At 42.1% G+C, this 22866-nt stretch overlaps 1 protein-coding gene across 5 annotated transcripts in view; it reads right to left on the bottom strand.

The window, feature by feature from the left end:
• Positions 1 to 21960, bottom strand: part of ZFAND6 (zinc finger AN1-type containing 6) — a 38602-nt gene extending 16642 nt beyond the window's left edge. The window contains exons 1-2 of one of the 5 annotated variants that reach the window (XR_012776270.1): positions 21809 to 21960; positions 18786 to 18878 (exon numbers count right to left, since the gene is read on the bottom strand). The gene's annotated coding sequence lies outside the window, so the exon portion shown is untranslated. Of the gene's footprint in view, positions 1 to 14510; positions 14608 to 18785; positions 18879 to 21176; positions 21199 to 21808 lie in introns of those variants that run through there. The other 4 variants (XM_075506201.1, XM_075506202.1, XM_075506203.1 and 1 more) reach the window with 4 other exon arrangements.
• Between the last annotated feature and the right edge of the window lie 906 nt (positions 21961 to 22866).

The raw sequence follows: 22866 nt of genomic DNA on the forward strand, positions 1-22866 counted from the left end.
GCTGAAGTGACAGCAAGGTCTTGGTATCAACATGACTACATTTATGTCCCACTCGGTTTGAGGTGTCACAAAACAAACGTGGAGCTTGCAAAGGTGCTGAAAATACCTCTGGGCCCTGCCTGTTCCCCCCGAGCTGTGCTTGCACAATGTTCATAGGGTCATCCTGTTACTCTGAATACAGAACTGATTAATCTTAAAAAAAACAAACCTCTTTACAATATTTTAAGCGTGTTCCCCGCTTTCCTTTACAGTATAGTTGTATAACCAGTTGTACAAGCACTAATGAGAAGGAAGCATACTAGAAGGAAGGGCAAAAACCTTAAACAACCCTCCTCAATGCAACCCCAGAACATCCACTTCGTTGAAGATGATGGAATAAACAGCCTCTTTTTGTATTAGCTAAAAATTGCTAAGCTTAAGCCAAAATTACCTCTGATAATTTTCTTCTCAAAAATATTTATTGCCACTAGAAGCATGGTAACACACAGCTCTGCAGGCCAAATCCTTCTTTTCCTACAAATTTGGTGCTTAAAGTCTACCCATTCCTGTTATTCCTGCAATACACAGATAATTTCATGCATCTATAAGGCCTGCCTACTGCTGCTGCTTCAGGTCCTACCATTCCCCCCTCACCAGTACACATCCTCAGAGAGTAAGTTATTCTCTGTACCAAGCAAAAACCACAATAAACCATATAAAGGACATTCCCAATTATAAAATGTATAGAGCTGAAGCTGTAGAAACACTAAAGCAGGGTAATGTCTTTTGGACATCAGGTTCTCTAGGAAAAGAGCTGCCTCTTCCAATACTCTGCAAAGCAAGTAACAAAATACTTGTGTATATCCCTTCCCCACAAAGCAGGCACCATGATACAGGTCTTTTTTTTCCCCCTCCTTTTCCTTTTAATTAAAATGTTTATATGCTACTAGTTTCAAATAACTGATACCCTAGCTTTATAGGCTTCAAATGTTAATCAGCAAGATCAGAGAGCGCAGCATTTAGCAGGATTAAACACACAAGGTTTAGGAATAATCTCTTCCCCACCCCACCCCCCAAACACACACACACAAAAAAGTCCCACACAGGAACCAGCCTTCTCTTCATCTGTCTTCCCCAAAGAAAAAGGTCTCTTGAATTCTAGTTGTCCTCATACTTCAAGTTGTGGTAGGGAAAGTGAGCAGATCCTCACATCCACTACCCCAGCTGAAGTACAGTCTTGTGCTCTGCAAACACTTCTAAAATTCATGACTAGTAGGGGAAGGATCCCTCCCAAATGCTAACGCTGAAGCAGGAGAGACCACCCAAACAGCATTCTGCTTCAGCTGCAGTACCAAACCAGCCGCAGTTTGAACCATACTGATGCCAGCTTTGGAAACGCTTCTCAAAGAGAAAGCAGAGCATTTAGTGCAAGCTACTTTATTCACTGTCAAAGATCAACGCACTGACAGATTTCAGCTGACACTCACCTCAAAGGATGGATCCAATTTTTAACAAGCGATTAAAATATTCCCCCCTCTATCATAATCATCTTCATAATGAAGCAGTTCAGCACTGATTTAAGTAGCACCAGTACTAATGGTCATTTTCCCTTTGTGCTAATGAAGCAAGGAAGAAACTGCAAAAATAGTAATTTCTACTGCTTAAACATATAAAGCTTCATCCTAGGCACAAATAAAAGCAAGATATGAAGTTGCATAGACAAAAATACATTCCATTTTAGAGCATGTACTGGTACGGATATCCGATACCACCTGTATCACCGTATGCACGTTGGTACAAAAAACAAGAAATAGGAAATGCATTCCACTACAGGCTTATCAAAACAAATGGCAAATAAAGGCCTAAGAGCAGGGCTCTGCTGAATCTTGCTGCAGAAGTTACCAAACCACTGGCTGTGTTTGAGGATACTGCTTCATAGCAGAATCTGCAGAAACACAGCTGCTCAGGTGTCCTGCTGGAAGCAGGACACTACTCAAGGTATAAAGCACTAGACTCACAAATTAATAGCAAGTTACAGAGAACCGTCCTGTTCTCTTTTTACTCCGTTGCTCTCTCCCAAAAGGCCCCAATTTACATTTACGGAGCAGTCATTTCTAGCTGCTTTAAGGCATTACCATATCCCAGCAGCTTGCTATGGAGCCAAGAAGAACTGGCAGATTTGAATAGGGGCCTCAGTCATTACAGTTCAGCCCAGCTTGCTGGTTGCAGTCAGACATGTCATTTCATCTACAGCTCACCCTGGCTAAAAGACTACAGCTGGTTCAGATTTGCCAGCATAGCTACATGTGTAGTTACACTCTGACCCAGTTTCATCAGAATGCTTTGAGTTAAAAAAAGTGAATATGGTTAAGGACCAACTATGCAAGCAGATCTGTAAGGGCAGTGACCTCTTTGTTCCTGTAACAGCAGAACACACAGCTGCTGCATTTTTCAAAACACAGGAGTTATCCAACTTCCTCAGCACCAAAAGAATCCATGCATTTTAAAGCTTTCAATTCATTCCACTAGGCCTTCAGTTTTCTTCCTGCTCACAAGTAAATACAATTTTAAGTTGCAATTTGAACTACTGAAGTAGAATTTATATAATGACTTAATATTGAAAACAAAATATTCAAACTAGTGACCAAAGACTTACATAAGATGTTCTCTCAACTCACTTGACAAGTCATCCAATATCTACTTACGTTCCAGTCTATTCCTGTTGAACAGCTTTTTATTTTTGTTTCATGCATAGACTTATTTTAGGCTAAAATCAAGCACTTATATTAGACACTCCTAGCAGAAACTTTACGAAAAAGATGGAAAGAGTTATAGAACTCTTCACTTCTTTTCTTCACTTTAATTCTAAGTAGTCAGCAAGTTTAAATCCTTCAGTACAAGAATTAAAATATAAATAAAATTTGGACCCTCAAGAAAGCTACATTCCCTGTACAGTGTAAATCCTGGATTCAAGATGGCAGACTGTGAAAGAATCACACTGGTGGAAAAAAGAGCCACGCATATGAGAGAAAGTGTAATCTCAGAAGTGGCAGATGGACAAAAAAAAGAGAGAGTTCAGGTCTTCGGAAGGGAAGGAACATTAGCAACTTTCATAACTAATCTGAGCCAGAATATCATACTACCAGTGTTACATCATTATACAACCCAGGAACACTTGGTATAGACAAAGCCTCTAGTGTTAAAGCGTGTATACTGCTAACTACAGCTGTCTGCTCTTGTACTCAAGGTTACACGAGGAACAAGAGAACATTTCACTACAACCTCTTCACTCACTAGGCAAGAACAAAGACGCACAGATTCTATACCGGTATCAAGAAGATCACTGATAATAAGGATTCAGCTTTCTATGCTTGTCTGCATACACTATTAATAGATGTTACTCTGAAACTGTAATTACTACTTGTGGCCACACTCAACCTTTGCAAAGTACGGATTACTATAACCAAAGATTAACTGCTGTAAAACAGGGTACCTCAGAAACTCTCATTCACCTCATGCAAATGCATTAAATTACTTGCAGTGACCACTTAAAGCAAGTTTTTCTTATTTAATTTCCAAACTTTTTAGTACAGTCACCATACCAAATAAAGGGACAATTCCATGAGGTTCACTACTCTACTGAAGATTAATCCTAAAAAAAAAAAATAACAAGCGATTTAACAGGTACATTTTATTGACTAGTAGGAGGAATCACATTTTGTTTATGTGGGATTTCAAAGAGGCAGAGTACAGACAAAAGGAGTTTCATGAAAGTGTTGGAATTCCAGAAAGCTGACACACTGAGCTACCAGCTTTCACTACATGATGGTGGGGTTTTTGTGGGAATGACCACTACTTTATGCCCCTCCCCCACCTTTTATATGTTTCTTTTTTTTTTACCAGGGAGCATCTGGTAATTGCTATGGCACCTAAAAGACTAAATGCAGCACTCTGTATAAAGCCTTCAAGAATTTTCCTCCTATTTATCAGGTATTTCAATTTGAGCCTAAAGCAGCAAGATACACTCAAGATGCCAAGGATTATCATTGTTAGTACATTTAAGCATGTACATTTGGACTTCTTAGTTGTTCAAGACTAACACAGCACCACTAGAATAAGGCCCTTGCATATGACATTATCCAAACTTCGTGAAATTCAAAGAAACATAATTTTTTCTCTGACTTAGAAAACTTAATAGCCTCTTATTTACTTCTTATTCCCCAGCAGCACAATACATTTGTAGGCAAGCCCAGTTAATCCAGGAAACTCCAGCCCAGAGAAGTACGGAGATGCTTTCAGAAAGAGCACGACTAGCATGTTCTAAGTTTCTGTCTCTTCAGTGATGACTATCAGAAAATCTAAGCTGACAAAGCTGCCTTTTTGGAGAGGTCAACCTGAATGCAAGTGAAAAAACCAAAACAAAACCCCCACACCCCACAAAAGTCACTCCTTGGGTTCAAGAGAAAAAACAGCAAATAACCCTTGGAGCTGGACATGCTTGTTTACAGCAAGACACACAGGGACCTTCAATAAAGATAACTAGTTAAACATTAAAAGCACTGAGAGCAACACAGTAACTATAGTTGTTCTGTACAAAGCAAAGACAATTTCTAAGTGAATTATAGACCAAGAAAAGTAAACATGAGAAAAGAGCATGTCACATGTTTCAGGAAGCTGGTTTTGTACTGGTATCTCTGGGACAGTCATGATGAGAGAAGTCCAAGAGGCATATCTGAGGAATGCAGAGAGGACACTGGCCAGCCACCCCACTGGTCATGCTGTCCTACCCAAAGCACTGTATGTCCATACACAAGCAGAGGAGAGACCAAAGTGTTTTTCTCCCAAAATGTGAGGTTGTACTTATTCAGTTTAGCCTACCCAGACCACCCAAGATTTAAGTCTAGAGGCAGACAGGCTCAGCAGGTCCATTTTTGGAAAATGGCTGTCTCTATGGTAAGACTGCCACAGAAACCTTACATGAAGTTACACTTGTGATAGAACATGCAACTACTACTTTTACGTAGTGCTTGCTCTGGCGTCTCTGCTCAAGAGGAATAAAAATTCAGGAGTTACACTCATTAGAAAAATCAAGCCATCTCAGTAATTGCTTGTCAGCAGTCTGCTACGTCAACTTGCACAAACCACAGTTTCCATCATGTGTAGCTGAACCGGTGTCGAGCTGCACTAGTTGCAGATACTGCTTGAGGAGCCCTTTTCTTTCCTCTAGAGTTTGTGCTATCTCATAGCTGTACTTTAGCATTATGGTGCCTAAGACAAAGACTACAGGAATCCTCAAGTTGCTCTCCATATTTCTACATAGCCCTATAAATTTGGAGTTTACTTGAAATCTGTCAGATTACAGAAATGCCTTATCTTAAAATGCTCTATAAAATATAAGAAAGCTATTCTACATTCCACTTTGTTTGGCATCATTTATTGAAGTTGGCCATTTCAGAAATCAGACGTTGTGTAAAATTACAATCAGGAGATTCTAACATTCTCTACGTTCCCTTGAGATACCAGACTAAAGTTTAAGGGATGCAGAGGGAGGGCAACTCCATAAACTATCTTTGATGCCGTATTTTAAAACAGGTTTGGCTTTACAAACTGATGAAAAATAATCTGTAAGAAGGATTCAACACTTACAAGATTACCAATAATTACTGAAAGAATAGATATATAATCAGTAATCGCTTCTTTTGAGCTTCAGTGAATAAGTAATCTTCTCTCAATACAGCATAAGTTTCACTTATTTTAAGCATATCAAACCCAGAAGAGATAAAAACCGCTTTAACACAAGTTCCCAAAATAGACAGCTTCTTGTTAACAAAACACCTGTTGCTGAGAACTGACAGTAAGCACAAAACACATTATAATTTGTTTTTGTAAACAACACTGTGTAGAATTTTAATTAGCTTATAATGCTACAGTTCTACGTGGGCCTAATGCTAAGGGAGGTCCTGCTCTAATATCAGGGTTCCTAGCTGTTAATAAATAACACTATCATCATCATCATTTCTGGCTAGGGCATCTTGAATTCAACTTAACTTCCAAGAACATTGTGATTATCATGCATGATGTGTTGCTCTATTTAGAATTATGCACTATGTCTAATTTAAGTGTTGAAAATTATACAATACCCTTACTGTGGTTTGATGGGGAACTCAACCTAAAGCTAAAGCCTGACCTAACAGAGGGTATTTAAGGACAAGTTTTCAGCAGAAGAGGTATAAGTATGATGTTCCCTGTGGCAAAGCTGCATTCCTCATCTTTTGCAATGCACTTAAATTTAGCCAAGGGACTCAAAAGGTGCTACTTTGTTTTAACCCTAATGCTATTCTAGGGGGGTTTGTTGGTGGGGTGGGTTTTTTTTTCCCCCTCAGTTATTATTTCAGTCACTGGGGAAGCCAGGTTACATGATCCCAAACAAGTTACTGGATGTCTAAATACTAAAACCTATCACCCTGCACAAAGCATAGGAAAATATTATACAGTTGATTAGCAGCCACCATGCTGGGTAACTGGTATTTATCCATCACTTTAATATACTGTCAACTTTCACTGAAGATATGAATATACCAACTGGTCACACTATGAAGTTTTGCATCTTTCCTTAGTTTCCTCTCAACTATCACCTTATACTGCCTGAAACACTGCAATGTGTAAACATCCAAGTGCAACCAATACACATGCATCCAATATATATTTATATGCAACCGACACAATGGTTTCATGATAGAGGTAATTTGGGGCTTTAGATACTTCTGCCACAGTGTTGCTGGGCCAGGAACTGATCTACCTTGAAGACTTCATTCTTCAAAAGCCTGGATTGGTTCTTGTTATCTGGTTTATGGTGCAGCTCTACAGCTCTGTGCCAGAAGAGTCAAGGTTAACAGTGCACTGCCAGAGGAAGGTGAAACTACCTAGTTAGTAGAACTGAACTTTAAGGCACAGCCTCACTTACAGTATAAGCCAAAGAAAAATGTACACATCACCAAGAGGTCAGAGTGAAAATTAATTAAGAGTTGCCTTGTGTCAGCCTTAACTATCCAAGATAGTGTCAGATTAATAGATAAGGGGGCTAAGGAATGATCAGAAATTTGCAGTGTGAGACACCCTCCTTTCTGAAGGTTTCCAAAATTACACCACTTGCTCAGATGGAGAGGTCATTACACTGTTTAGGAAAAGCTTAAGAACTATTGGAAGAAACTTGATTGAGGACAACTGGCATTTTTCCCACTGCCATCATGGAACAGAAAATAGGGTTTTTTTATACTTCTTTCCTAAGCCCATACAGAACAGACTGCATGTATTTCAGTTTCTCAACTGACAAGAAAGCCAGAGCTGACAGCTTTTGAGTAAAAGTCTGCATTGCAAACATTGTGCTTTAACCACCAGGGCATCCTTTTTACCTACTAATAGTCCAGGTACAACTCTGTAGACTGCCTTTCTGATAACCAAGTTTTCTATTCATTCTGTTTTCAGACAAGATTCAGCTATGTGAGCATGCATTTCTAGTACAATATCTCCCCCACTGCCTGTCCAGAACACTTAGATCAGCAAGTTAAGAGCACAATAGCCTAAAAATAGCATGGCTGGATGCCACTGTCTCCCCATTTATTACGATAGTACCTTTGTACAGAGTTCTTTCTACAATTCTACATAGAAAAATACAGCCATAAATGGCTTTAAGGGAGGGACTTTTATCCAAAAGGACCAAGCTGTTAAGTAGTGCCATGGGATTCCCTCTTTTTCCTCAAGGCACATAAACAGAAATTTGCATTTTTAGAAGCATTTTGAAGAATAACTCTTTAAGTCCAACTGACTTCTCTTTTTATCCTCTTGCCATAGTGATTGTACTCTGCCAGCGAACAGATCGACACAACAGAGTAACAGCACTTTCTAGAGAAAGGAAAATTTGTGATATAAAGGAGAAGTAGACAAACATAGAAAATGCAAGCCAGATCTCTCTTCAATTATTTTGCTTGGCATATTAAAGCCTGTATCACACTTCAGAATGGATGAAGAGGGAACAAAATCTGCTCACAAGATATTGAGCCTCAACTGTCAGCAAGGTGTGGCTTTCTATCACAACGCTCATTCCCATCCATCCACAAATACCGGACAACGGGGTTTCTATCAGGAAACAATGGGAAAAGAGCATAATATATCCCCTTTCATTATGGTATAAGGTCAGAAACAAGAGGGAGATCAGCAAGACCAATGCCCTTCAGCTTGGCCTAAAGATTCATTCACAGGCACCGCAGCTTCAGCTGCTGCATTACGCTAGGCTAATTCCACAAGTAACACATCCTTGCTATGGCTTGAAAAAACAAAAGCCCAATGCCCTAACACTGTCTCCCAGAAATCTCTTCTGTCTCACACTCCTTTTGTGAAGACAAAAAAACCGCACACTACTGTTGAAGAATATTTGTATCCCCTACATTAAAAATCACTAATTTTAACCCATAACCCTGGGTTTCAGGAGAAGACTTTCCCATTTTAACAACTAACTTGATGCTACTTAAGTAAACCCAGCAACACTGCAACACACATTTTACACTGTATATGCCACCCAGTGTAAGTTCACCAGATAGAGCTATCAGGCCATAACAAAGAAGTTTCAATAAATTCTTCATTTCAGGCCTTGACAGTCTGAGAAATTACAGTGTCAGAGCTGCAGCAATAACAGAGGTATTCCTCAACAGAGCAGACCAATATTTCAAGCATTCTGATTGCGCAGTGGGGGATCTGAGGCAGAAGACAGAAGGGCAAATAGGTAGCAACTCATCAGGGATTATTTATATACAGAATGACTAGGTATAAACTTAAGACCACGGGTCACAGTCACATTATAACTTTGCAGAATAACAAGCTAATTCTTGCAGTAAGAGAGACCATAGGCAACAGTCAAAAGTTTCATAGACACCAAGTTAGAAAAAAGCAAATGCAGGAAGGCAACACAATCAACTAAGTGACCAGAGTGTGAAATTAGATTTTTGTTATTGTTTTCCAAAAAAAATTTTAAAGCCAGCCAATTACTCCCCTGCTATGCATAGGCGTTTTAAATCACAATCAAAGTGCTAAGTCAAGTTTGACTAGACTTATTAGGAAGGAAAAAAAAAAAAAAAAAAATCATGTATGGCTGCCAGGCCAGTTCACAAGACAAATGCTCCTTGATCTCAACACTAGTCTCAGCCCCTGCATGGTCTGTCACACTCAGCTGACAATTTGTTTGTTATGTAACTAATAATACACTTAGCTTGACCTATTGTTACTAATGCTGCCTTCCTCCTCTCCCAGGATACTTTAAACAAAACCCATGAAAATATGCTGATATTCAAAACAATCCTATTGAACAATCCTAAAGTCTCTTCCCTAAGAAATGTTCCAGGTAAGCCCTTCCATATTGCCACAATTTTTTTTTCTTTTTTTGCAAGTTAGTAATCAAATGGTTTTGATATCATAAAACACTAAAATCCTTACTTTTCTAGTTACTTTTCACCAGGACAATAACATTTGTTTGATAACTCATTCTAATTAATACCTACAAAATCACTTTATTCAAGGACTTAACCCCAACATCCAACAGTACATCATACTAGCATGATATTTGGATAGCATAATCCCAACCTAAGTCATCTGGTGAAGTTCACTTTGAAAACTCTCCTGTATCAGCAACAAAAGCTACCTTATAAGCTTCTTACCTAATTCTGAAGGAGCTAGGCAGGAAGAACAATCTCCAAACGTTTTGGTTTAACATTCAAAACGCAGCCACTTCTTTTGCCTCTACCTTGATAATGGTGCAGATTCCAATGCAAGGTCATCCTGTTGCACAGAAAACATTCTGCTACACGGTAACATTACATTGCATTAAGGTCTTGATTCTATATATAATTTTAGAAAAACTTCTCAGTTCATACAGGGGGTAGTAGAGAAACAATTTTATCCTCCTTTGCAGTCTCCTATCTCCCCTGCCACCCCGTCCTCAAAAACAGCGTGATCAACAACTCGTTAAATGTTTTCTTCTGACAATCTAACTCAAAGATAGCCTTTTGTATAAAAAGGCATGAATATGTCCAATTTAGGTACAGAAATTCTACATTTTTGCCTGTAGAATCAGTGGTTCTCTCTCACCTCCAAATATAATTTAAAACCTCAAGTGGAAAATATCTGCCTTCCCCATGCAATATTCTGCTTTCATCAGCCCAATTACATTAATGGCACACACATGAAAGCTGTCTAGCCTCCTGCCTTGTTCAAGCTAATGGTGAAAACTCCAGTCCTTGTTTAAAAAAAACCAACACATCCAATGCAAAACATTTAAACAAGCTGAAAGCACCTCACTTCTGTCTTCTAAAATACTGCTATTAAGCTCCCATTCCAATTTGATTATTATGTTTGTTTCCCTCATCCTTCACATAGATAAAAATGCATTAGCATTATGAATCACAGGACGCACCAGTGCAGTGTTGTCTTAAACCCTGGGCTAGTTAAACTGTTCAGGTGGTTGCCGGGGCCTGCCAAGTCAGCCACATTGTTTATAGTTTAGTTCTCCAGATACAGGATTACTATGTTTCAGACTGACAAATACTGTATCCTGAAGGTTAGAGTCCTGTGATACAAATACATCCTGACAGGGCAGAAGGGCTGAGCAGGGGTGGTCTTCAGCGCGGAGGCAGTTTCAGCTTCTGCAAAATTGTTGAACCATTAAGTTAAAGGAAGAGCTGTGCATTTTATTAAACTGCTGCTTAAAGAGGAGCTATTTTTAGGAAATACTCAAATGCGAGTGTTCATTTGTCTAAGTAATACTCAAAAGATTGTCTTAAGTTGATCTAAATGGAGCAGAAGATGGATCAGGTTAGGATTTAACTCAGTTTATCTCTTAATGCATAATTTAATAGCCAAAAAAGTTACTTTTCAAATGAAAAAAAACTCAGTTTCTGTCAACAGCTGGAGAATGAGCGAGAAAACACAACTTGATCGAGGAGAAACGATTTTTGCACTGTCAAAGCTTTGGTTTTTCTAATCTCTACTTAGCTCAAAAGCCCTATAAACACAGTTGGAAGAAGGGATCTGTTAAAAATATATCACCCCACCCCTTCAATTAAGGGCTGAGAAGCTTATGACACATCTGAGACATCCAACAAGAACAGGGAAGAAGGACTTAATGTTCCTGATATTTCTAAAGGTAAAAAAAAAAAAATAAGCAGGTTTAAAAATCCCAAACGTTTCATGCCTCTGTTAAATGGATTTTAAAGCAAGAACAGATCCAAGCTATTTTTATTCCTTTGTAGGTCATGTGTAATTAACTGCTTATTTTCACAAAACCTTATTACAGTGTAAACATCACTGGCCAGATCATCTGCCCCACCCAGACTGAGCTCCACACCACAGGAGGCCAACTATCTCCGTGAGGAGTCCTTGTGTATCTGCATGAGAGGGCTGTCCCTCCAGTACCAATCTTCCCTGCAACAGCACGGCTGTAATGATCAACAGCTCTTGAGCTCACCCCTTCACCACGTCTTTCCTAGAAACTGCAAGCAAACTAGTTAATAGGCCTAACCCGTCCCATCTAAAACTATGGGCAGATGTCCCTTTTTGGATACAGCTGAAACTCTCTAAGATGACATTATTCCTCTCTCCCCCACTCCCTTCTGCCTTGGGCACGCAGCAATTAGCAGAAATGATCATTCAACCACTTGGGAAATAGGGGGAAGAAGAGGAGGGGAAAAGAGCCAGTTGAGTTGGCTCAAGCCACTAATTTAAAACAATTTAAGCTAGCCTAGTTGACTTTGCCTCCAGTGCTCACACGACCCACTGCTGGAAAAGCAGCAGGAGGCCCACTGCGTGTAGCAGAGGGCACTCACAAGGAGAGATCTGAAGCCCACGTCACCGTTTGCAGGATGGACATCTGCCCTCCCTAAGGCTCCAGGCATCTTTTGCAGAGATCATCCCGTGGGAGGCGTGCAGCCTTCTCTGAGTAGTATTAAACAGAACCAGAGCGCGGGGTTACCACCCCAGCACATGGTGGGCCACCCACTTCACGACACTGGGAAGTGCCACGAGCCGTCAGTGGACCGTAGAGCAGAGATCCCCTTTGCCTCATAAACAGGGAAGATAAAATTCGGTCCTGCATTTTGTACACAGCTTTACAATCACTTTCAAGAATCTCTTATTCACATCAGAGATGTATATTCCATCCTGGCACAAGAAGCAGACACATAAATCCCACGGCACACAACACATTCACAGTGTTTAAGATCTGCAGATGGAGCATGTGCAGGAGAAGGTTTTATGAACAAGAAGTGCTGGAACAACCAATCGTCGTGCGGGGACAACACGGGTCCTGCCAGCAACGGCTTTGAATGCAGGCAAGAAACATTTGCTGTAGCCTGAATACAGAAGTTGTACAGCTGTGCCAGCAAAGTGGTATGTTTATCCTTTAGGGCAGATTTGCTTTCTACAAACAGCCTGCATTAGAATTGTATACATGTGGCAAGAGAGTTGAGCATTTCACTTCTGTGTTGAATAAATCAGGAAAATTGGTCCCAGATAATACATCTTTCCTAACTAAGTTGGGGGGCAGAGGGGACCCAAGAAGAATGGCTACTCAGTCATCAAGCAATATGAACCAAAGCCTCATGTATTCAGCTTTTTTTCCTGTTCTAAGCAAAACCAGCTTTTGGCTAAACATAATAGCACACAAGCAATTAAGTTTGCTTCCTTTTGTTTAAGCAAGTCTAATACACATACTCATAATGTAAGTTCATAGAAATTATAATAAACTATACTATTCTTCTTGCTCTCACCTCAGACATCTGATCTAGCCACTCAGTCTAGGTCTAGCATCACTTGTAAGTTAAGAAATGAATCAAAATCCAGGTATTTAAACACTTATATATCCCCTGATACATGAGATCTGGCCCACCTCTCAGCTAAAAGACCTTATATAGTCACTGCTCATTCTAAAGTAGTATTTCCAGGATTTAAATACAATCTAGAACATTTAAAAAAATGCTATAAACAGATAAAAACAGATAGCAAGAGTGAATTAGTAATTCAGACCTAGAAGCCACTGGAGCATGGCAAGATGCCAGCATGTCAAGACATTCTGACATACATAAAAGTAATCCATTCCCAGCATTTTGGGAGAAAACCAAATGGCTCAACGTAAAACTGAAAGAATGAGGTATAGTTTGATAATCATAGTTGTTTACATTCAGTAAAGGTCTAAGCAATTGCTTTCCACTGTCATTTGGAAGATTGTTGCTCAATTTTCACATCCATTCTTCTATCATCTCAACTAATCATACAAAACCCACCCATCAGACTCCTTAGATTCAACAAGTATTAGGCCGATGAGTACTTCTTTCCAATTCCCATGAGCAACTGTATATAGACACAAGTGTTTTTATAAAAAACAGGAAATATTTAGGGAAGTAAGAAAATATATTCACCATTCTGAAAGCATTGTTCTGCATGTGGCTGCATCTAACATACTTGTCAAAGATACAGAAAGGATGACAATTAAAAGAAAGTCTTCATTCTCATTAGAAACTCCCTGCTTCCTGACTCTCCGCTTCCTGCTCTCCTCCCTCTCACCCTATCCCATGCCACCCATGGCAAATTGTACTTTTTCTGTTCCTGGAGACCTTTTAGATGCAGAAAGTGTCACTAAAAATACCATATTTGATAAAACTGGTACAAAACCTGAAAATAATCTTCTCAAAGAAAACACCTGCTATCATCAGGCAATACAGGATTCAAAAGAGATTCTGACCAATACCAAAGAAAAAAAAATCTCCCCCCTTCCTTTTTTTTTTTGGCTGGAAGGGTAGTAGCTGCAACACAGGGCAATAAAACTTAATTCTCCTGCCTGCATTTGTAATCAGAGCTCTGACAGACCCAGATACTCTGCAAAATTGATAAAAAAAGAAGAGAAAAATTGCAACGTTTTACATAATTTTTACAAATCTTTGTTCTAAATGCTGAAGACCTGAGAGACATTCATCTCATCAAGAACAAATATACAGACAACAGCGCAGCAGTCTTCAGTGATACAACAAAAGACAATGTAAGACAAATGACTTAGAGCAAATGCTATCACTGAATAATCCCACAGCAGCTGTCATAATTAGTTAGCTCAAATCTCATCCGAATCAGAGAAGTTAGAGTTAAAATCGAGCTCCCTTCCTGTAACATTGTGTAACTCCAAAACAGCAGTATTATCCTCGCTATTTTAGAATTAACATTTCTCCATAAGATAAGGTGGAACGCCTCGATCCTTCCACGCAAAAAAAACCCGGTGCAAGCCAACAGATGACAAAAGAAACTCGGTCAAGTTTGAGCCTCTCAACACCTTATTTCCTGTCTAAAGAGCCCTTTTGTTCTGCTTCCCTGCATAAATGTTAATATTCTGCCATCATTAGAAAACGAAACAATGAAAAAAAGCCCCACGCACATGAACTTCACTGCCCCAGAGGGCGAAATAACGCCACACGACACGATTAGAACCGGAAAATTCCTACCAACAAAATCTCCACAATTTTCTGTTTGCTTCACCCCAGATTAACTTCACTTGAAGCTGTACTTCGGCGCAACCTAGCCTGGACGCGGAGCCCCGCCTCCCCATCTCCTACTGGTCGAGGCGAGGGAGCCCCGCCCCGCCAGCCAGGCTCCGCTCCCCGATTGGCAGAGCCGGGTATCCATTATTTAAAGAACTTTTCCTTGCTAGCAGGGTAGGCTGGGCAGGTTAGAACACCCTGGGCGAGCTGGTTCTTAAAGGGACAGGACCCCGCTCCCGGCTGTGACAAACTACAACCTTTGGCGACGCGTCGCCCCGAGCCAGCCCCAGCGAGTGCCCCTGCGAGCGGCAGCGGGCGGCCAGCCCCCCCGGCGGCCCCTCTGCGCCTGCCGCCGAGCCTCCCGGCAGCACCGGTGCCTGGGGGGCACCCACCCCTACCCAGCACGCTGCTCTCGAGCCGGAGGGGTCGAGGGTGGAGGAGAGGAGAGGAGAGCATCCGAGCGGGCTGGAAACGCTTCTCCCGCTGCAATCACGCAACCGCCGCTTGCTCTACGTGCAGGATAAAATTAGATGTGGGTTTTGAGCCCATCCACTCTTCAAGAGTGACCGGAGTTACCCTGGGAAGCCGGGCACACTATAGAAATTGGTAACCCCGGCTAAAAATACGTTGGGTTGCCAGTTCCAAAGACTCTTCTACCAATTTAAAGCATGAGTCAGCAGAAGAGGAGCTCCGCAGGAAGTGACTGTCTCCATCTCACAAGGTACCATGGCTTCTGCCAGAAACTTTTCGTGCATATTCAGGCTTCACTTGACTGAACAAATTTGTAAGATACTGTTCACGTTCTGACAATCGACAGCGGTTCTCACAGCACAGCTTCTCTTAACACTAGACAAAAACCTGTCGTTTAGATTAAAAGTGTTTCTTTTTCCTCAGTGTAAACACGGATGCAGTTCCCTACCCATCTATCAAGTGAAAAGCCTGGAACACGCAAGAGGAGTAAAAACAAAACAAGGCTTAATAAATATTTCACAACCGCAGATACGACACCTCGTTTGAGAAAAACCTTGCCCCATTCCAAGCAAGCAACACAGGGAAGAGCCAGAACACAGCCAGCGTTCCCTCCTGCGCCCACAAAGTATCACAGTTACACAAGACTTGCCCGGTGAGCAAGGTTGCCTTGTATAAAACATTTTCAGGTGTTTAGCGTAAAATAACTAAAAATATTAAGCTAGAGGAAGATACAGCACTTGTCAGCGTAAGCACATTTGGGTTGCTTTTGTAAAAAAACAGGGGAAAACAGAGGAAAAACTCCTCCTTGTTTCTGGATCTTAGCACCTTTCCTCTAGCCAGGGCTGGAGCAGCCTGCCTTCCCCTACTTACCCATTTTGTGGTATAGGTGGTAGGTGATCTCCTAACTTTCATCATGCAGATTAATCAAGTCCGAGACAGTTTAGCACACTGCTTTACTGCAAATACCACCTAACGCCAGGAAAATATTTACAGCTAAGTACTCCCTTGAGCTGTGATACAAAAAGAGCGTAAAAAACACCTTCAGGGAGGGCATTTAATTCCTCTAAAACAGTCAACTAGCACATTTGGTGTTACCTTCTATTTTAGAGCAACCTATCACACCACAAATCCAAACAGGACTGAAAAGCAGCAATTCATACAGTTGTAAGTCAGTAACTATGAAACACTACTAGAACAGATAACAAGATTTACATAACTTCCCCTACAGAACCTAAAATATAAGCTGAAAGAACCAGACCTTAACCCTTGCACCTGAATTCAGTGCCCTGCAAGAGTCAGCACTGCTAGAAGTTAATCGGGTCCCCTGAGGATAACTGTGAGGCCACACTTACGTGACACTTTTTTGACCAAACATTATCTAAGCAATCAAAACCAAGAACGTAGTTCATGCAAATAAAACATACCAGTAAAGTGTACTCTAAGTATCTCAGTAACCAATCTTGGAAAGCTTCAATTTAGAGCACATTAACTTTAGGCCCATAAAAACAACAGCAGAAGTCACAAACCTTATCAACCAAACTGCCTACTGCTAGAAGAGGATATGACAACCCCAAAGTCAGTGTTATTTTTTGGGTACTTTCAAAAGGGGAGGAAAAAAAAAAAACAACTGAACACATTACCCCCCAAACTCTCCAGCTCTTTATGCTACAACAGAAGTCTAGCCACCTCACAACTGCAATGGCGATGAAAAATAATTTTTATCATCAAACGTCCCACACTTGAGCTTATGCTTCTGTTACACAGGCGACTAGCAGCTCCTTATCACTACAAGGGTGAGGTTTCATCCCTTTTTTTCCCCACCTTTCCCCTCCCAGTCATGCAGTCTGGCCCACTCCCTTAGCCCAGCTCTGGTGCTCATCAGACCCTTCCATCTGCCTCTGAGTCACTGATCTGGCAGAAGTTTGGCCAGCTTCTGATAAGCAAGAGCATGGCTTACCCAGAGCATAAGGGGAATGGCAAAGCAGATTCTCCTCCATTCACCACTCTGACCTCCTAGATTTGCTTACCTTATCTCATTTAAAACCAAAAAAAACCCCACACAAACACAAAACTATCATACTAAGAATGCCTCACAAGTAATTTGCTATCCTCACATAAGTAAAAGATCCCCAAAAAGTCTGTGAAGTGGGGTATCAAAACTAGGTTCACAACTGACCCTACCTCACTGGATGAGAAATCATGGGTAAACACATCTGTACCTAGATGTTGGGAATCCAGGCATAAAAAAAAATTGCTATTCAAGTTATTATCCCATGCTGAAGGAGACCTAGTGAAACTAGATATTAAAAAGCCTAATTTATAAGCTCAGTTTCTGCACATAAGCCACCTATTTTCCCTGTAAACACACACATTTTGGAGAAAATGCAACGGCACCATTTTAAGGTCCAGGCTCATGTTATGCCTTTGCTACTCTTGCAATATCTGTAGCAATGCAGAGAAAAAAACAAAATAGCAGATTGCAGCTGCAAGTACATTCAACAGGGAAGCTTTGACAGCACTGTAAAAAAAGATTCAGTTTGCTGCCACTGAACTTTGTACTGAGGACAGTAACAAGAGAAAGCACCTGACTCTCATTTGACTACTGTAATCATGGAACAGCTAAAAGGCCATTTGTTCTGTAATCTTACACATACAGAAGACAGCAAGTTTGGAGGACTTGACAGCTCAAGAGATCAAGAACAGAGCCTTTCATCTTTAAGTTACCAGTTCAAACAGAGACCAGAATAGTAGCGATCAAAAGATATATGTGATGGCTGTTCAGGGATTAGATGAAGAGATGGTTACTCACTGCCCAGTTCCCAACAGATTAGTGTGAATCATAAGGGCTTTCTTCATAATTTTGCACCTGTTTTTCACAGTCTTGAATACATTATACCTCCTGGATCTGTACACATTAATAAGTAGCAAAGCAACTGAACTGCTGCGTACACATACTGAACTTGCATTGTAGAAAAGGACTTTACCCTCTGGTTGTCAATTATGTCAGCACTACAGCATGTGCTGAATGTTTTATTTATTATTTTTAAACAATTATAGCTCTGTCTCTTAGCTTTTTATTATTAGAGACAGCTTTAAAAGTAATATTTAGCTTCCCATTCCTTTCTCACACTCAGATGCTGCAATCCTGTTTATAAACAATAGTTCTCATAACCTTGCTGTGTAAGAAATTTTTGCAGATATTATCAATTTTAAAAGTGCATTAGTATAGGAATTTCAGAACTTTGGCATTTGAGAAATTATTTTGAGACATTAGTAATCATTTTTTAATCAAACCTAAACAACACAAATTTCACGAGGGCCATGTCTACGTAAGGACAGGTAAAACATTCCCTGTGCGACGAGAGAAACATTCCTTTTCATATTCTTATACATTCTTCAATACGTCTGTGTGCAGTCTCTAGGAAGTCAATTAATAATAGCTCCTTTCCAACCTGACTTTAGTTTTAAAAGTCTGCAAAAGTACCTGGAATTTCCAGGCAGGACAGGCAAGATGAAAACAAGTTCAGAGTGTATGTTGACTGAAGGTTCGTTGTCCTGCTATGAACACCACTACCAAAAACAATCTTCTACACCACCCCAGCAATACATAGTTGCATAGTTCTTAGTAGCATATTACTTCCCAAGAATGAAGTTGCTGATAAAAAGCCAAGGTCCTAGAAACTTCAGTATCCTTAGGAATAACTAAGGAGGCCCTCGCATACAAAGAATTCAACTTGCTATTCCAGGAGTCTAGAGAGAACAACATACCAGACTGATGAGATTTCAGTAATCTTGAAGAACTTTGAGATTTCTCTTGCTGCTTTCAATCCAAGATGTACTGCTGCACTGCAATAATCAAATCTGGAAACAACAAAAAGGTGCATGTGGTAAATATTGGGTCTTCATCAGAGAGGACTGGTTAATTGTCTGGACAGCAGTACAGATGCACCAGACAGAAACACATTCTCCTGGAAGTTTTAGCAGTTAACTCAAACCATCCAAAGATTAGCTAGCCTGAGAACTTATTAAAGTTCACCCACATGTTAAATTCCAACTGCTTCCTTCTATGTAGGGAATAAGCCATTAAGAAAATCACCTTTCCCCGTTGCCCTGTTATCTCCTGGCCTACAAAGCTGCACATCCGTAACAGGTCTCAGTCACTCGCAGCAGTTGCCATGTTGGTTTGGTTTTGGGGGTTGTTTTTCTGTTGTTGTTGGGTTTTGGTGCGTTTTTTTGGTGTTTTTTTCTTTTTTAAAACCAGGACATGGAATTATATTTTGTACAGCTGCATCACCGAGGCCTCCAGTGATAGATGGCCACATCATCTGCTTCAGTCAGAGTCCTTGAGAAAGGATCTAGACATTTTAAAAGACTTTTCCTTGACATCAGATATCTCTTGGGTGAAAAAAAATAAGTACACTACGGTTTCGATTGAATCCAGCATGCTCCAAGTACATTTATATGTAATCTATAATACTCTTTGTAGCTTAAATCAAGTATCTTGAATGCAAGTCATAGCCCATTCAGTATTTAAAAAAAAAAAAAAATAGCTGCACAGCTATTAGCTGCCAAGAAAATGGAGCCAGAAGTTTGTATACTTACAATTCTCTCAGAAATCAGACTGATTAATATAGCTGTTACAAAAGGACACACTTTCACAGAAACAGGGATTACCTTTATCTGTAACCATGGCAACTTTTCAGTAGTTTGTGTTAATGCTACTATCCTTCCAACAACTTGCCACTATCTCTTTCAAGCTATTTGTATAAGGTTTTGAATGTGCCATCTGAGACCATAATGTAACAAGAAGCTGAAATGTAAACTTACATTCTTAGATCACACTCTTAAAAATATATTATGTAACATACAATGTTGTTCATTTCTGCCATAAGTTCATGATTAGTCAAGAAGTAAACTTATTTTCATCTGTTATTGTTTTAACATGATTCATAGTTTTGTAAGACAAAAAATATTTTAAGAGGTATCCTATGAAATATATACAGGAGATAGTTTCTTCAGTAGTGAAGAATTTCTTCTCCTCTATCTGGAAAGTAGTAAACCCAAGGAATTATGCCCCTGATACATCATAGACTTTGATATTTAGTATCATAAAGAACAAAAATCCTCCCAAAACAGACTGTTATTGTGGCCTGAGCAAATACATGACAGATCAGAAGAGAGCCAGTCCCCTTGTTCTAGGTTAGGTGATAATTAATATAAAGAACAGGTGTACGTAACTCAGCACTAGATAAACAAATCAGGCAGACTGCAAAGAGTAAAGCTATAAAAGTTAAAGGAGAGACAGGAAAGAGACTAAGGAAGGAATTGACATATTTGCTTCCTCAATTGTTTAGTTACCATCATTCACAGTTCAGAAGAGGATTAGCACTCTGAAAGAAATTATCTAAGATGACATCAGACAAACAAAATCATTTGCTTGGAAGCAGGAGGAGGAAGAGAATAGTTTCTTTTTTTTTTTTCCCACCTAAAGTTCATAGGGCAGCTTACCAAGCTGCACCCTTCTCTCTTCAGTGTACACAGACAGTTTGGCACACTTAGGATGCGAGCATAGATCCCTAGAAGAATGAAACTCAGCACACTCTTTACTCCCCGTAACTCTTACGCAATGACATCTATTATAGGACGAGTCTGGACAAACATCCAGGGAATGGACTTCAGAACACAACGGTGCACTTTAAGTCAGTCCATGCAGGGGGAGAAGGACAGACCGTCGTTTTTGCCGAATGCCTCCACATTACATCAGCACATTCAGTGGAAGCTTCTGTACTTCGTTGTTGTTGCCGTTGTTATTGGCAGTAAGATAATTAGTGCTTTTTATTTTCTAAGATTCCCCCATCCTAACATCCTATGGAAACAAGAGTGGATGTTCGCACCCCTTATCTATCACTCCAGGCTTTCTGCAGAGCCTAGAAGGAGGTAAGTTTGGTTACGTTTCGCAGGGTTCCTCAGTGAACACAAAAACAACAAAAAACTTTTTGTACAATAAGACTCAAAAGGGTGACAGACTGTGTAGGCTTGAACCCTTGGTTTAACTGGAAGGGTGCCACAACACAAACTGCATGTTGCTTCCTGGAATACTCCAGTCTCCAAACCAGCCAAAACCGCTGCACTGAACTTATCCGAGGAGCAGATACGCACACTGCAGTAACCACCAACAGCCCCGGCCCGGGGGAAGGCCCGACACAGGGGAAGCCCTCCCGCTTCCAGGGCACCGCCGCTAGTTCAAGTCCGATCCCCCACAGCAGCTGGGAGACCCGCCGGCCGGGGAGGCCGACCCCGCCGCACCGCCGGCTCTGCCCCCGGCCTCTCCCAGCCAAACTAAAATAACTCCGGGGCCGGGGAAGGAGGGGAGCGGCGGCGGGGGCCGGGCGCCCGCCCGGCGCAGGGCTGGCGGCGCGCCGCGGGCCGGCAGGCTGCCTCTCCCCTTCCACCCAAGGACACGAGTACAAACACCTCTGCCCTGGGATGGCTCCTGCGCACGCAGCGAGAGCTGCCCGGCGGGGGGGTGGGGGGAGGAGGAAGGAACGACCAAAAAAGGGAGAAAAAGAGCCCCGCGGCCCTGGGCCCGGCCCGGCCCCGCCGCCGCCCCGCAGCCCCGGGCCTGCCGGGTGCGGGGGTCGGAGGGGGGGGGGGGAACCCTCCCCTCGGCGCCCCCACCACTCCCCCGGGGCGAGCGGGCGGCCGCCGCCCCACCTGCCCCGCGGCGGAGAGGGGCCGCCGGCCCCCAGCCCGCCGTCCGCCGGTCCCCGGCCCAGCCGCGCTCCCCTCACCTGCCTCCGGGTCCGCCGCGTCCTGCCGCCGCCCGCCCGGCCCCGCTCGCTCCTCACCAAACTTTTTTTTCCCCTTTCTCCGTGTCTCGTTGCCCTCAGAGTGACGCGGGCGGGCGCTGATTGGCGGAGCCGAGACAGGGAGGCCGCGAGGAGGAGGAGGCGGTGCTATGGCCCGCGACTAATTATTACAAGGAGACGGCGGCGACGTGAAGCACAGAATGCTATTTAAAGGGACAGCGGCGCGGCCCGTGTTTCCCCCCCTCACGAGTGACCTGAGGCGAACGTGGGGGTGGGAGTGGGGCAGCGGCCGGGAGGGCGAGCGGGCAGCTGCCGCCAGCACCGGACAGGTTGAGCGGGCGAGCCCTGAGGCGGGCGGGGGGTCGGCCGGCGCTGGGGGCTGTTCCCCTCAAGCTGGGGGCTGGGGCCTGCGGCGGCCGTTGGGGGTAGCCCGTGAGGAGATCGCCCCCTCACACCCCGCGGTCTCTCGGCACGTCGTCGTCCACTCTCCTCCCCCCGCCACATAAATTAATTTTGCTGTAAAAATCCTGTGTAGCTGCCTACTGCCACCCCCTCTGCCCAGGGGGGTGTTTTAAATCCGTGAAGGAAAAGGTTTCCTGTCAGAGTGGGTTTCGTTTGGGCGGGCTCAGGGCAGCTCTGTGGAGGTCTGTTCATCACCCGCAGCCCCCTTGCTGGTCACCTGCTTTACATCCCCTGTAAAAAGTCAGCTGTGGATCCTGAATCTCTTGTTATCTACAATATGTCACATGATTTGTTTCTGGTTTGGTTTTTCTTTTTTTTTCATTGTGGGGCTCTGAGATGATACACCACAGTTTATTTTTATACAGAACATTTTCACGTCACACCTGCTATACAGTCTCGCCTAATGTCACAGGCGGCTGTAAACTATACCATGAAGAAAGGTTTTAAAGGTGAGATTTAAGGATGATGAGTGACTTGGCGGCTTGAAGCAGATAGGAAGGGAGGACAGGATTCCAGAGAGATGAAACAAGCCAAATAAAAGAGGATTTTTATCTGTGGATAGCGGAGAGGAGCAGGCC

Source organism: Mycteria americana, chromosome 6 (assembly GCF_035582795.1).
Source record: "Mycteria americana isolate JAX WOST 10 ecotype Jacksonville Zoo and Gardens chromosome 6, USCA_MyAme_1.0, whole genome shotgun sequence".
In the NCBI taxonomy this organism is placed as follows: domain Eukaryota; kingdom Metazoa; phylum Chordata; class Aves; order Ciconiiformes; family Ciconiidae; genus Mycteria; species Mycteria americana.